General features: G+C 37.5%; 1 protein-coding gene across 2 annotated transcripts in view; it reads left to right on the forward strand.

Annotated features, from left to right (window-relative positions):
• Positions 1-14984, forward strand: part of Frs2 (fibroblast growth factor receptor substrate 2) — a 116731-nt gene that overhangs the window by 22786 nt on the left and 78961 nt on the right. Inside the window, exon 1 of one of the 2 annotated variants that reach the window (XM_076854851.1) lies at positions 13382-13465. The exons of the other annotated variant lie outside the window; for it this stretch is intronic. The gene's annotated coding sequence lies outside the window, so the exon portion shown is untranslated. Of the gene's footprint in view, positions 1-13381; positions 13466-14984 lie in introns of those variants that run through there. 2 annotated transcript variants of the gene reach the window in all.

Here is a 14984-nt window from a genome sequence, read left to right on the forward strand (position 1 = left end):
CAGGAATTTGATAAACTTCCATTAAAATCTAATGTGCTTTAAAAAATTGCTTTAAATGGTATTTGTACCTGTTAATATATGCTTCCATCATCTGAATTAAGAAATTCTAGCCAAGTATTACTAAAATGACAAATGATAGAACTTGTCATTTTGACTTTTTTTTTTTTTTGGTAGTTGTAGATGGACAGAATGCCTTTATTTTATTTATTTTTATGTTATGCTGAGGATCAGACCCAGTGCCTCATACATACTAGGCAAGCGCTCTGCCATTGAGCTGCAGTTCTAGCCCTTGACATTTGTTCTTTAAGTGTACTGTTTCATTCCCTTTAGGAGATGTTAGCTGCACATACAAAGGGTTATGTTAATTCAAGATTTTTTTTCTCATTAAGTCTATTTCATTGTGTTTGATCTACATCCATTACTGTTTAATTTGACCTCAGCTGTTGATGGGAATTTTACCCCTTAATCCATGAGCTTGTTTTTGAGTGTCTACTATGTTAAATATATCTGTATATTTTGATTTGTTCTTGGGTATCTCTTAATATTTTAAAATTTCTTCAGGGTAAGAAATAAATTATGTTCCTTGGTAAATTTTCTACAATACAGTGATGCTCTACTGTAGCAGGTAGAAATTTAAGAGCTTATTTGCTTATTTGTAGAGGCTGAGAAAAAAGTCCAATAAAATAAGAACTCTGACTTCAAGGTCTATGGGCTTTGATAGAAGGTACCAAAAATAGATTAGTTGTATTACTATCTGTCATTTATGTTTTGAAATTATTTTTGAAAGGGCCAAAGCTCTGTCTCTGATGGAGAAGATTTTGCTCTGAAGAATAGTAAGTGGTGGTGCACACCTGTAATCTCAACTACTCAGGAGGGTGAGGTGGAAGGATCGAAAGTTCCAGACCAGCCTGGACCACTCAGTAAGACCCTTCCCAAAATAAAATAAAAAGAGTTGGGGATGTGGCTCAGTGGTAGAGCACTTGCCTAGCACGTGTAAGGCCTGGACTTAATCTTCAATGACCCCAGCAAAAAAAAAAAAAAAAAAAAAAAAAAAGAATAGTAACTAATATTTTAAAAATATCTAATATGTTTTTAGGGCTTCTATCTCAGTTTTTACTCCTAACATTCCTTCAATATAAGCATAATATCCTTTTTATCCATGAGGAAACTGTTCCATAGAGATGATACAATTGCTGAAGCTCACTTAGCTAATAAGTTATAGAGCTGGAGTTTGAACTCAGTGTTCTTTCCTTTCAAATCAGACATTCTCAACTTGTATACTATTGGCATTTCAAACCAGACACTTCTTTATTGTAGGTGGGGGCCTGCCCTATATATTATAGGATGCTTGACAGTATTCCTGGCTCTATCCAGGAATAAGACTGGAGTAGGCAACAAGGTACTCATTCTTGGGATCCTGACGTGTCTTGCTTAAGTAAAAATAGCAACATAGTTTTGGTTTGGTAGAGCGTTTACAGGCTTCAAAGCAGATATACAAACCAAACCATTCACATATAATAATTACAATGTATAACTGTACTGTGACTTGCAGTTTTATGTGCAGTATTTTAGTGAAAAGTATTATCAGGAAACACTAAAGTCTGGCTTTTTACATAGCATAACTTTTGGTTAGAAAAGATTAGTTGCCTTTTTTTTGGCTTACAAAATAATTGTTTAAAAAATGACAAATAAGAACAATGCACTTGGGTTGGAATTGTGGCTCAGCGGTAGAGTGCTCGCCTAGCACGGGTGGGACCCGGATTCGATCCTCAGCACCACATAAAGATAAAGCCATTTTGTTGTGTCCATCTACACCTAAAAAATAAATATTTAAGCATTTATATACGAATGTAATTGAATCTAAATGGATAAAATCATTAGTAATAGGTAACATCTGTGTGCTAGATACTGTTCTAAGTTATTTACATACACTCTTAGTCTTTACAACAACTCAAATGAAATATAGGTATTATTACCTCAAACTTAAGAATATGGAGATGAGAAAGCAATGGTATAATGAAGATTGTAAATATAGGCACAATCTTAAAATTGAAGGTAAAATGTTCTAGAGTCAGTTAATTTAACCTAGATTTGTTTATTTATACAATAAACCTTCATTCAGACTTTTGGGTACTGTTCCCTGTACTGACATAGCAATGAACAAACACAGGTTCCTGCTTTCATAGTTAGTTTTTTTATTTAAACTAACTATGGTGGTTAAAAAGAGACAATAACAAATAAACATATATGTAATTTGCAGGTGATAATAGGTGTGGTGAAGAAAGATCTGTGAAAGGCTAGGTGTGGGGTGAGCTTAATGCCATTCTATATAGGATATTATCCTTGTCTGTTTGGGGTACTGTAACAAAATATCTTAGGTTGGATAATTTATAAATAATAGAAATTTATTGTTCACAATTTTGGAGACAGGGAAGTCCAAGATCAAGGTGTGAGCAGATTTAGTGTCTGGTAAAGTCTCACTCTGTGCTTCATAGGAGGTGTACCTGTGTATGCACAGATGCATGCCCACATAGCAGAAGGGGCAAGGTAGCTTCTTTCAGCCTTGTTATAAGGGCACTAATCCTATTCATGAGGGTAGAACTCTTATGAATTAATCACATCCCCTCTTTTATTTTTTTCCATTTCTTTCCTTGGCTGCCATCCTCTTAATCCATCAAATTCGGTTTTAGGCTCAACATATATTTTTATTTTTAATTTTTTTAGTTGTAGATGAACATATATCTTTATTTTTTATATTTTTTATGTGGTGCTGAGGATTGAACCAAGGTCCTCATGCATATGAGTCAAGCACTCTACCACTGAGCCACAACCCCAGCCCCTCAGCATATAAATTTAAGGGGAATGCCAGCATTCAGAACATAGCAGATAGTAAGAGAAGGCCTTCTTTTGAGATTGCCTGAAAGATTGGGTGGGGCGTGGGTATTGGAATGAGCTGTGTGGATATTTGAGAGAGAGAGAGAAGCATTGCAAGTATAGATGCTCCCCAGCTAATGACAGGTAAGTTCACCCTAAATTGAAAAATACCAATAAGTCAAGAATGCATTTATATACCTAACCTACCAAACATCATAGCTTAGCAGTACAGTATACAATATAGTATAAGTTGTTTACCCTTGTGGTGGTGTGACTGACTAGAAGCTATAGCTCACCTGTACCACATAACTCAGGAAAAGATCAAATTTCAAAATTTGAAGTGTGGTTTCTATGGAATGTATGTGGCTTTTGCACCATTGTAAATTTGCAAAATTGGAACCATCTGTAGAGAGAAAAGCAAATGCAAAATCGCTAGCTGAACTAATTTGTTTCTTATTGTATTAAGGGAACCAAAAGGAGGAAAAAAGGGCTACAAATATCTTGGGAGCCAAAAGGAGGAAAAAAGGGAATAGGGAGATTGTATTTTAGGTAGAGCACTCGCCTAGCACGGGCGGGACCCGGGTTCGATCCTCAGTACCACATAATTTTTATGTAAAGGCATTGTGTTGTGTTCATCTACACCTAAAAAGTAAATATTAAAAAAATATATATATATTAAAATATATATACATATACACACATATATATATACAAATACATGTGAAGATTGTAGATTCGGCGATTCTCATATATTTGGTTTGACATATAGAAATTGATAAGTTTCTGGGTGTGTTAGCAAGTTTAGTCTACAACATAAATGAGCGAATGAAGTGAATGAAGATGTAGAGAAGATTCATGTCAATGAGAAGAAGTGGTACAGCACTATGAGAATGTGCTATACCACTGAGCTAGCCTCTTTAACCAAAAGACAATGTAACCAACATTCTTATGATTGAGATTTATAGGTTTAGTTCATGCAATAATTCAATAAGTGAAATTTGTGGATAAAGGCATAAGCATGAATTAGGCTGCCATCTTACGTATGGACTCTTTCTCTAAGCAAAAGAATTACTCTAAGCAATACCTCAGTGTTTCCCCAAGCAAGGCATGTATATACATTTTAGGTGGCATCTATATAATAAACAATCATCTCATAAGAAAGTTAATAGCTTTATTCAAATCCTCAAATCTTCTAATTACAAAGGCTTGGTCTCTCTATTTTTTAGATCCTACTTTGAGGAAATTCAATTACATATCTTTGAGCATAGAGTATAACTTTGAGGAGTAATTACTGTGCAGAATGTTTGTCTCTGGACTATATGCAAAGGTATGAACCAACACTGGTCACAGAGTGAAGTTCTTTTACTTTTGGTGGATTTGAGTAGGGAATGAGTATATTAATAGTGTACTTGTACTTTTCTTACTCTTAAAATAAAAATTTCTCTCTGAACTCTGAGTATATTTTGGAAGCTCTTAGGTTTTATGGTGATAAAATCATTCTCCTTTTCTGTGAATTACCCATAAGAGTACTTTGTTGTTCTCTAAATTACAAAATTCGCTTTAAAGAATGTCTAAGTAGAAAATATGTGCTTTCCATGCTTTATTTTTCAAGCTCAATTTTGGTTGCCCCAATTTTAAATGAACTTTTTTCAATTAAAAAAAAAAAAAAAACCTTTAGGAATTGGAGTTCTTAAAAAAGAAATCATTAAGTTGCTACATATTATTACAGCCTAAACCCTTCTTTTACAATAATGAGATAAGATATAGATAAAATACATAGTGTAGTTGCCAGGCCACAAAACCTTTGATGTACTTGAAGGTGCTGTACTTTTACCGAACTGCCATTTATAACAGTGATTCCGTGGGGCAAAAAAGCATTCATGATTTCCTGACCAACCAGTCATTTTGGAGTACACTATATTTAAGTTGGGAATCGATGTAGCAGCAATTGGTTCTGGCAGAAAAAATATACTAAAAGATAATTTGATATCCCTTGCCATTTTCTTCTCTTGAAAGTGCCTGTTTTACCTAGTAGGAGGTGTAATTTTTAATATATTTCTTTTGCAGTATATTAAGGATTTTAAGCTCATTTTGAGCAACATTCAATTTAATACAACAAAGAAACTAGATGTAAATGTGGTTTACTCTGTAGCAGTATATTCTTGCCAATCTGGAGATTTTTATGGTTCTAAATTTCTTCACGTATATCAGAATTCTTGAACTCTGGGGAGTATGAGTGGTTATGGGTTGAATTGGCTGCATCAACTAAAATAAATTCTCTGTCTTAATCAGTTTGATGTTAGGATTTTACTATTGTTTATTAAAACACCATTCTGTTGTTGTTGATATACTCATCAGACTACAAGCATTCTTTAATGAACAGCATTATTGTAGACATTCATAAAAGCATTCATGAAAATGACTATGTATAGGAAAACACCCATCTGGTTTGTATTAAAGGGAAATGATTTGTTAAGATGGACTTTGTTGGATATAACTTGTTCAGCTGATAAGGTAGCCATCCTAAGAAACCTCATATAAAACATAATTTACTATGTGTCTTGGTTATTGACTATTCATTCATTCAGCAAATATTTATTGAATGTCTGTGTATCCCACATTTTTTAAGGTGCTGAATATTTATAGAGAATAAGAAGCATATCCCTGTACTGATGGAGCTTTCATTCCAGTGACTGAGACAAGCAGCAAACAAATTAAATCACATAGCTTGGTAATGATTCATATGTAGAAAATAAAAACAGAGTACTTTTCAAGCATATACCCCATTATGGTGACCCTTTTTTAGTTTTAAGGTAAATGTTCTGCCTCAAGTCTTCTATTTTAGAGTTACTGTTGCTAAGATGAAGTCTAAAACAGCAACAGCAGCCTATAGTCTTTCCTTCCAAGGAATTCCTTAATAGTTTTATTGCATAACAAATTCCGATAAATTTAATGGCAACAAGGGCCATTTATTAGTTGGCATTTCTTTATATCAAAAGTCTTGAATATACAGCTTTAAAAAAGAGTGAAATTATGTCATTTGCCAGTAAATGAATGGAACTGGAGAATATTACACTAAGTGAAATAAGCCAATCCCAAAGAACCAAAGTCATTCCGATAAATTTAGTGGCTTAAAACAAGGGCCATTTATTAGTTGGCATTTTTTTTATATCAAAAGTCTTGAATATACAGCTTTAAAAAAGAGTGAAATTATGTCATTTGCCAGTAAATGAATGGAACTGGAGAATATTACACTAAGCGAAATAAGCTAATCCCAAAGAACCAAAGTCCAAATATTTTCTCTGATATGTGGATGCTAATTCACAGTAAGTTGGGGTAGAGGAGTAGAGAATAGAGGAATTTGGACTAGACTGAGGGGAGTGAAGGGAAGGTAGTGGGCATGGGGTAGGAATAATAGTAGAATGAATTGGACATTATTATCCTATGTAAATATATGATTACATGAACTTTACATCATGTATAACCAGACAAATGAGAAGTTATACTCCATTTATGTATGTTGTTTCAAAATGCATTCTACTGTCATGTATAACTAATTAGAACAAAAAAGTCTTGAGTATATTGTGGCTAGGTTCCTTTTTTTTTTTTTTTTAATAAAGAGAGAGAGAGAGAGAATTTTAATATTTATTTATTTTTTTTTTTAGTTTTTGGCAGACACAACATCTTTGTTTGTATGTGGTGCTGAGGATCGAACCCGGGCTGCACGCATGCCAGGCAAGCGCGCTACCGCTTGACCCACATCCCCAGCCCGTGGCTAGGTTCTTGTTCAGAGAATCATTTGGCTGAAATTAAGATTTCAACAGGATTTTTTTGTTTTTTGTTCTTATTTTTTTTTGGAGTGGGGAGCTGTAGTCTGTAGTCTTTCAGGGGGAAAATCTACATTCAAATTATTGGCAAAATTTAGTACCTTGCAGCTGTAGGATTTAGGTCCCTATTTCTTTGCTGGCTATCAGCTGGGAGCCACCCCCATTTTATGGGTGCTTGTTGAGGGCCATACCCGAGTGGGGATGACACATGGCATTTTGCCAGAAGGGAGTGGTTGAGAGGTGACGCCATGGAGCCATTGAGATGATGATGCTTAAGTTAAGCTGTGTATTCAGTTGTATATAGACCTTTGCTGTCTGGCATTAGGGTGGCTCTTGCTGCCTCTGGCACCAGCTTCTTTGGAGTTCCCGTAGAGTTCTCGCGGGGTCCGCGAGGGTGCGTGCGGAGCTCACTGAAGTGGGAGAGTGTTCTCAGGGAGCGTGTGTGGGGTGCTGGTGGAGTCTGGGAATAAAGAGTTGCTGTTTGAACCTACAAGTGCTTCGTGGTGGCTTGGTTATTTTGTGCCCAGCCAGACTGCAGCATTTGGTGGCCTGTGTGGGGGGATGCCTGAAGCTTGGGGGTAAGTAAAATTGCTCGCCCCTGAAGGAGAGTGAGAGAATGGGTGACCATTTCAAAAAACAATGGGTTCTTGTTTTGATTTGTTTTTGTTTCAAGCTGCCTGTCCCTAGAACTTTCTCAGGCAAACTGGGAAAAATGGTTGGCTCAAGGTTTGAAGTTGTTCGGCCCTTAGGAAGAGATAAAGGTAGACCACGAATATACATTTGAAGACAATAGGAAAATTAATAAAACGATTTTTTGTTCTGTTTTTGTTTCATTCTGTTTCGGTTTTGTTTTGTGTTATCTTGTTGGGTTGCGTTATCTTTATAGTATATTAGAAATTAGTAAAAAACAAACTGAAAGAGTGTTAAGTAGATTGTTAGAGGTTCAGACTATAGTAGAAGATCAAGTAAAAGAGAAGGTCTCTCGAGGTAGTCAGAGGAAGAACATTTAAAGGAAGAAGGGCTATGGGGAAAAGTTACGACAGGAGGCTGCTACTAACACCTTTCTATCACCAGAGGGCATAAGTGTCCAACCAGCAGCTCCACCTTTTGAGACAACATATGCTGGGGGGGCCCCCAATCCCCGTAGTTGATAGATGGGATCCTCAGACAGGACCTCAAAGATTAGCATGCCCTGTACTTGAGCAGGCAGGAGGGCAGCGAATTCACTGTGCTTTAGATTTCAAAACAGTGAAGCAGTTAAAGGAGGCTGTAACAACCTATGGTTCCCAAGCACACTTCACTGTAAGCATGGTCGAATCCATTACCAACTTGGACATGACGCCAGCAGATTGGTCTAGCATTTGTAAAGCTGTGCTAAATGGAGGACAATACCTGTTATGGAAGGTTGCCAATGAGGAATTTTGCACGGAGATGGCTAGGCGAAATGCAGCAGCCAGTTATCCTCAGAGAAATCTAGATATGTTGTTAGGAAAGGAACCTTATGAGGATCAGCAGCAACAAATTAGATATGATCCTGCTATATAATCACAAATTGTTGCAGATGCAGTTAGGGCATGGAAGACTTTACAAGGACATGGAGATTTACAAGGTCAACTATCTAAGATAATACAAGGAGCTAATGAACCTTACGCTGAATTTGTAGATAGGCTTATTCAAACAGCTTCCAGAGTTTTTGGGGATACAGAGCAAGCAATGCCATTAGTGAAACAGCTAGCCTATGAGCAAGCTAACAAATGGAGCAGGGAGGTCATTGGACCATGGAAACATGAAGATTTAAACACATAAATTATGTAGAGACATTAATGAACAAGGGCAAGTCTTGGTAGCTGCAGTACAACAGGCTTTAGATGCCAGGCCAAAAACAAGATACAATTGTGAACAAACAGGACATTTTAAAAAGAATTGCCCCATAGGAGGAGGGTTTAACAAAACTAGGTATCAAAGGGGTAGAATACCGGGTATTTGCCCACGATGCCATAGAGGGAGACATTGGGCTAATGAATGCCATTCTCAAACCACCATAGAGGGTACTCCGTTATCAAAAAATGGACAAGGACCAAGTGTTTACCCACGATATCGTGGAGAAAGGCATTGGGCTCCATTGCCAAAAAACAGACGGGGGGGGCCAATGATCCAGGGCCCACGACCACAAATATATGGGGCACTGGAGGAACCCAGCAACACCATCAGGGTAGTGCCCAGGACACATTATCCATTAGATCTCTCATCAGACAAACCAGAGGGAGCGCAGGGTTGGACATCTGCGCCTCTACTAGATCAGTATTGACTCCAGAGATGAGAGTTCAAATCATTCCCACAGGGGTAAAAGGACCTCTTCCCCAAGGAACAGTAGGCTTATTATTGGGACACAGTTCTTCTACTCTAAAAGGACTTATGATAAGCCCTGGGGTAATTGATCCCGATTATGAAGGTGAAATAAAAATTATAGCTAGCTCTCCAAGAGGTATATCAGTAATTTCACCAGGAGATAGAATAGCACAGTTATTAATAATACCCAGCCTACATGATAAATTTTCCAGCCGTATTATAGAAAGAGGTTCCAGGGGATTAGGCTCCACAGGTGTAGATTGGGTTATGCTGTCTTTAAATTTAGATTCTCGCCCCATGCTAAAACTAAATATTCAAGGACATGAATTTAATGGGCTACTGGACAAAGGTGCAGACCTTAGCATCATCTCTCGTCAAGAATGGCCAAAACATTGGCCATTAAAACAAGCCACTCAAACGCTTTGAGTCCTAGGAGTGGCGACTAATCCTCATAGAAGTGCAATGGTATTAGATTGGAAGGATCCTGAAGGATGTGAAGGAACTATACAGTCATATGTATTGGATCATCTTCCTATAAATTTATGGGGATGAGATGTTCTAGATCAATTAGATTTGACATTAACAACTAACATCAATTCAAATGTGCCCAATATTATGGCTAGACAAGGTTTTAGGGAAGGAAAAAGATTAGGAGAACAAGAGCAAGGTATAGCAGCACCAATACAAATAGATCAAGAAACAGATAGACATGGATTGGGTTTTCCGGAGGGGTCACTGAGACAATAAAAATTACTTGGAAATCAGAAAGACCACTATGGGTTCCTCAGTGGCCCCTGACTAAAGAAAAGATACAAGCAGCCCATGACCTTGTCAAACAACAATTAGCGGAGGGACATATACAACCTTCCGTATCTCCCCATAATACTCCCATTTTTGTCATCAAAAAGAAATCTGGTAAATGCAAGATTTAAGAGCCATTAATAATGAGATGGTTATTATGGGACCTGCTCAATCGGGGATTCCCCATTTGTCTGCTTTGCCAGAAACCTGGTATGTTTTAGCTATAGATGTTAAAGATTTTTTTTTTTCAATTCCAATCCATCCTGAGGATAGTCCACGTTTTGCATTTACTATCCTTGCACTGAATCGTGAAGGTCCTGATCAGAGATATGAATGGAAAGTACTGCCTCAAGGGATGGCTAACAGCCCAACCATGTGTCAAATTTATGTTAACAAAGCAATCCAGCCACTTAGAAATAAAAATCCTGAACTACAAATATTTCACTATATGGATGATGTATTATTAGCACACAAAGATAAAAACATATTGCTAGAATGTTATGCCACACTTACAGATTTATTAAAAAATTATAATCTAGAGACAGCAATAGATAAAGTACAATTAAATTTTCTAATTAATCATTTAGGAGTTCTATTATCCTCAACCATGGTCCGTCCACCAAAAATTCAACTCAAATCACTTAACGACTTTCAAAAGTTATTAGGAGACATAAATTGGATAAGGCCTTATCTAGGCATACCAACAGGAGAGTTGGGACCTTTATTTGATATCCTAAAAGGTCCATCAGATCCAAATTCACCCCGCATGTTAACGCCTGAAGCAAGAAAGACATTAAAAATCATTGAAACATATATGGAAAATATGCATTTGGCTAGAATTGATATAAGTTTGCCTTTATTATTTATTGTACTACCAACAAAAAATATTCCTACAGGAGTATTTTGGCAAGAAGGTCCATTATTGTGGATACATTTATCTTATTCTCCTAACACTATTCTTACTAGGTATCCTGAGGCTGTAGGACAATTAATACTCAAAGGAATAAAAGCAGCAAAGGGAGTGTTTGGAATTTCTCCCAATAAAATTATTACTCCATATACTTTGGATCAAATTGATGTTAGCTACTGAGTTAAATACTTGGGCAATAATCATGTGTATATCTAATGTTTCATTTGATAACCACTTACCATCTAACCCTTTGTTGTCTTTTTGGTCTTCTCATCCTGTAGTTTTTCCAAAAATGACAAGAAAAACACCTATCATGAATGCTCCAAATATATTCACTGATGGGTCAAATAATGGTACAGCAGCAGTAGTTACCCCTGACCAAACTTTTACATTTTTAGTACCCAAACAATCAGCTCAATAGGTAGAGCTTAATGCAATATTACAAGCTTTTGTGATGTTTAAAGATTCTGTATTTAATTTATTTTCCGATAGTCAGTATATAGTTAATGCTATAGTATCCCTTGAAGATGCTGGTAGGATTTCTCCTTCCTCTACTGTTTTCTCTTTGTTTTCCACTATACAAAGTCTAATCTGGGACAGAAAAGAACTATTCTTTATAGGACATATCAGGGCACATACAGGATTGCCTGGAGCCCTTAGTTTGGGCAATGATTTAGCAGATAAAACTACACATGACATACCTATTTTCTCTACACTAGAAGAAGCTACAAATTTTCATAAAAGGTTTTATGTCAATGCTAATACTTTACAAAAGCGTTTTAAAATAACTAAGGAACAAGCTAGACAAACAATAAAACAATGTCAAAATTGTGTGACCTTTTAACCCTAAGTTAATCTTGGAGTCAATCCTAGAGGACTGATACCTAACCATATTTGGCAGATGGATGTCACACACTTGCCAGAATTTGGAAAATTAAAATATTTGCATGTTACAGTTGATATTTCTTCTGGATTTTGGATGGGCTCCCTTCATGCTGGAGAATAAACTAGAGATATTATAGCTCATTGCTTACAAAATTTTGCCACTGTGGGCATTCCAAAACAGTTAAAAACAGATAATGGCCCTGGTTATACTTCTACCTCTTTTAAACAATTTTGCTCATCATTTGGCATTACTCATATAACAGGAATTCCATACAGTCCACAGGGACAAGGCATAATTGAAAGAGCTCATCAAACTATTAAAATGTATAAAATGTATAAAACAGGACAATGGAAAGGTCCTGACCCATTGATTGTCTGGAGTTGGGGGTCTGTTTGTATGTTTCCACAGGGAGATCAGCAGCCGATTTGAATTCCAGAGAGACTAACTAAATTATTTTCTACAGACCAAAAAGAGGACTTGGCTCAAATCCATAACAGCTGATATCCTTACATCTGCAACAGTGGTTCTCCCACACCTGGAGGCTAATGAATAATGAACATCATTAAAGCCTATTTCAAATATAAAAAACCTTGGGGCTTGCTTGTGGGAATACTTTCAGACCCATTATGCAAGTTACAGGAAAAAGGATGGGATATCCAAAGAAGAGTCAAACCCAGGTGGTAACCAGGATGCCCTTTTCAATATCTATTTTATTATTGCCTTTTCCCACATCATGAAGTTCTATTTGATTTTTTGAGCTCACACAGACCTAGGTTAATGTTTTTCTGATCAGTTCTCTATTTTTTGACTGTGGAGTTTTTAAACATTGCAATGGAGATTTCACCTGTGAAAAGCTACAAGGCCTTTACTATTATGTGTTGTATGTATTGTGTTATGTGTGAACACTTCTGTTTTGTGTTGTATGTCTGTATGTGCGTATGTCCATGTATCATATATGAGGAGCGCTCATGAAAAAATGGATCCAAATATTTTTTTTTATTCACGTGATTTAAATGGTTTAATTTAAATTAGGTAAACAGCTGTTGAGGGTTGTTTTTAAAGGAGGTTAACAGATCTGTTTGTTTACTTTCACCTTTCCTTTTCATTATATCTAGTTCTATTCAGGATACTAAATTGTTTAGAAAAGTGCTTTCTTTTAGTGCCTGCTGGAATGTTACATAATTTTTTTTTTTTTTAGCCATCATTGCCAGAATTCCTATCTTCATTCCTGTGCCCGTGAAGACAAAGATAAAACCAAAATACAGCTTCTACGATAGCTATCACAACAAACTGTATAAACTGATGCATCAATGAATAATAACTCAACAAGTGATGCACAATCAAGGAGTCGATTTACTTTGGGAGGAAATGGACATATTAATGGATTCCTCTGCTTTGAACTGCTTGCAGAACTTGCCTGGACTATGTATCACTTGTGTGCATTGTGAGCTATCTGTTGGTGCAGCACATTGTGGTAGTGCTGGGGTATCTTTGCTGATGGTATCATCAGTGGTAGAATTTTTCCAAAAAGAGCCGTCATTTGGCTTGGTGTCGTGACGTTTTGCATCCTCCTCCCTTCTGCTAGCAAAGGCCAAATTTGGGGGCTAACAAAGGTGAGGCAAAGAACCTCACCCCCCCACTGGTATTTGGGGGCCAACAGAGGTGAGGCAAAGAACCTCACCCCCCACTGGTGCAAAGGCCTATCCACAAGTATGGCTGTATGCTGGACTGGTAGTCAATGATGGCTAAGATCCAATTGCAGTGGTACCAAACTAAGACAGGAGGCTGACGCCTTGAGGTCAGCTCATCAGATGATGGGTAAGGACCATATGTAGTATTGGACCACCGAAGACAGGCACGGTTCCTAAGCCACTTGCTTCTTGTTTAATTAAACAGAAGGGGGGGGATGTTGAGGGCCACAGCGAGTTGGGATGACGCATGGCATTTTGCCAGAAGGAAGTGGTTGAGAGGTGATGCCAGTGAGCCATTGAGATGATGATGGTTAAGTTAAGCTGTGTATTCAGTTGTATGTAGACTTTTGCTGTCTGGCATTAGGGCGGCTCTTGCTGCCTCGGGCGCCTGCTACTTTGGAGTTCCCATTGAGTTCTCGTGGGGTTCTGAGAGGGTGCGCGCGTAGCCCGGTAAAGTGGGAGAGTGTTCCCAGGGAGCGTGTGTGGGGTGCTGATAGAGTTCGGGAATAAAGAGTTGCTGTTTGAACCTACAAGTGCTTCCTGGCAGCTTGGTTATTTTGTGCCCAGCCAGGCTGCGGCAGGTGCTGCTTGTATTTTTTGCTGTATGGCCCCTTAACATCTTTGTATCTCTCATTCTAAATCTCTCAATCCACCAGTTTCTGACTTCTGTGTCTCTTATGTCTAGACACAGATTTGAAGAGTTTATATGTTTGGTTCAGGATTACCCACCTGTTAATTCCCCTTTATTTTTCTTTCTTTTCTCTTTTTTTCTCCATTTTGGTGGTGCTACAGATTGAACACATTATACAAGTGTTCTACCACTGAGCTATATCACTAAGCCTAGTAATCCTTCTTTCTTCAAGTAAACTTTCTTAAAATTTACCTAATCATAGGAGTGAAATACTATCATATTCATAGTCTTAGGGATTTTGGGAGGTGAATACATTAGGGAGCAGAGATCTTTATTGGTAGTGTTCTGTGTGTTACAGACAGTTCCCATTGTATGGCTGATAGTAAATGTTGCAGTTTGTCTATGAAAATAAGCACTAGAAGTCCTCCTTCAAACATACACGGATGGCTACAGACTGAGCTTCTGCTGTGACAGTACTAAATTTCCCTTTGGGCTGCTCAAAGAAGTTAGGGCAGAAATAGTTGATAGGAACTGGCTGCAGTAATAGAGCCGAAGTAGTTGATGGGAGCTAAAGTAGTGGAGCAGTTACTCTCCATGTACCTGTTAAATGCTAGTAGTGAGATGGGGAATGATTGCTCAGAGAAAAAAGCAGAGTAGATAGATTCTCATGCCCCACATTCCTCCTGAGGCTGAGAGATAGATATGAGAAGGCCAATGCCCCCTCTCCCCCAAATGAAAATTACTGTTAAGTTTTTTAGGTTTTTTGGTGGGTGAGGAGGGGTACTAGGGGATGAACCCAGGGGTGTTTCACTGCTGAGCTATATTCCCAGCCTTTTTAAATTTTTTATTTTGAGACAGGGTCTTGTTAAATTGCTTAGGGCCTTGCTGAATTGCTGTGGCTGGCTTTGAACTTGTGATCCTCCTGCCTCAGCCTCCTAAACTGCTGGGATTACAGATATGTACCACTGTGCCTGGCTAACATGCAAAGTGTGTAAGAAAATTTAAAGCATAGAAT

The sequence above is a fragment of the Callospermophilus lateralis genome, chromosome 4, assembly GCF_048772815.1.
Source record: "Callospermophilus lateralis isolate mCalLat2 chromosome 4, mCalLat2.hap1, whole genome shotgun sequence".
In the NCBI taxonomy this organism is placed as follows: domain Eukaryota; kingdom Metazoa; phylum Chordata; class Mammalia; order Rodentia; family Sciuridae; genus Callospermophilus; species Callospermophilus lateralis.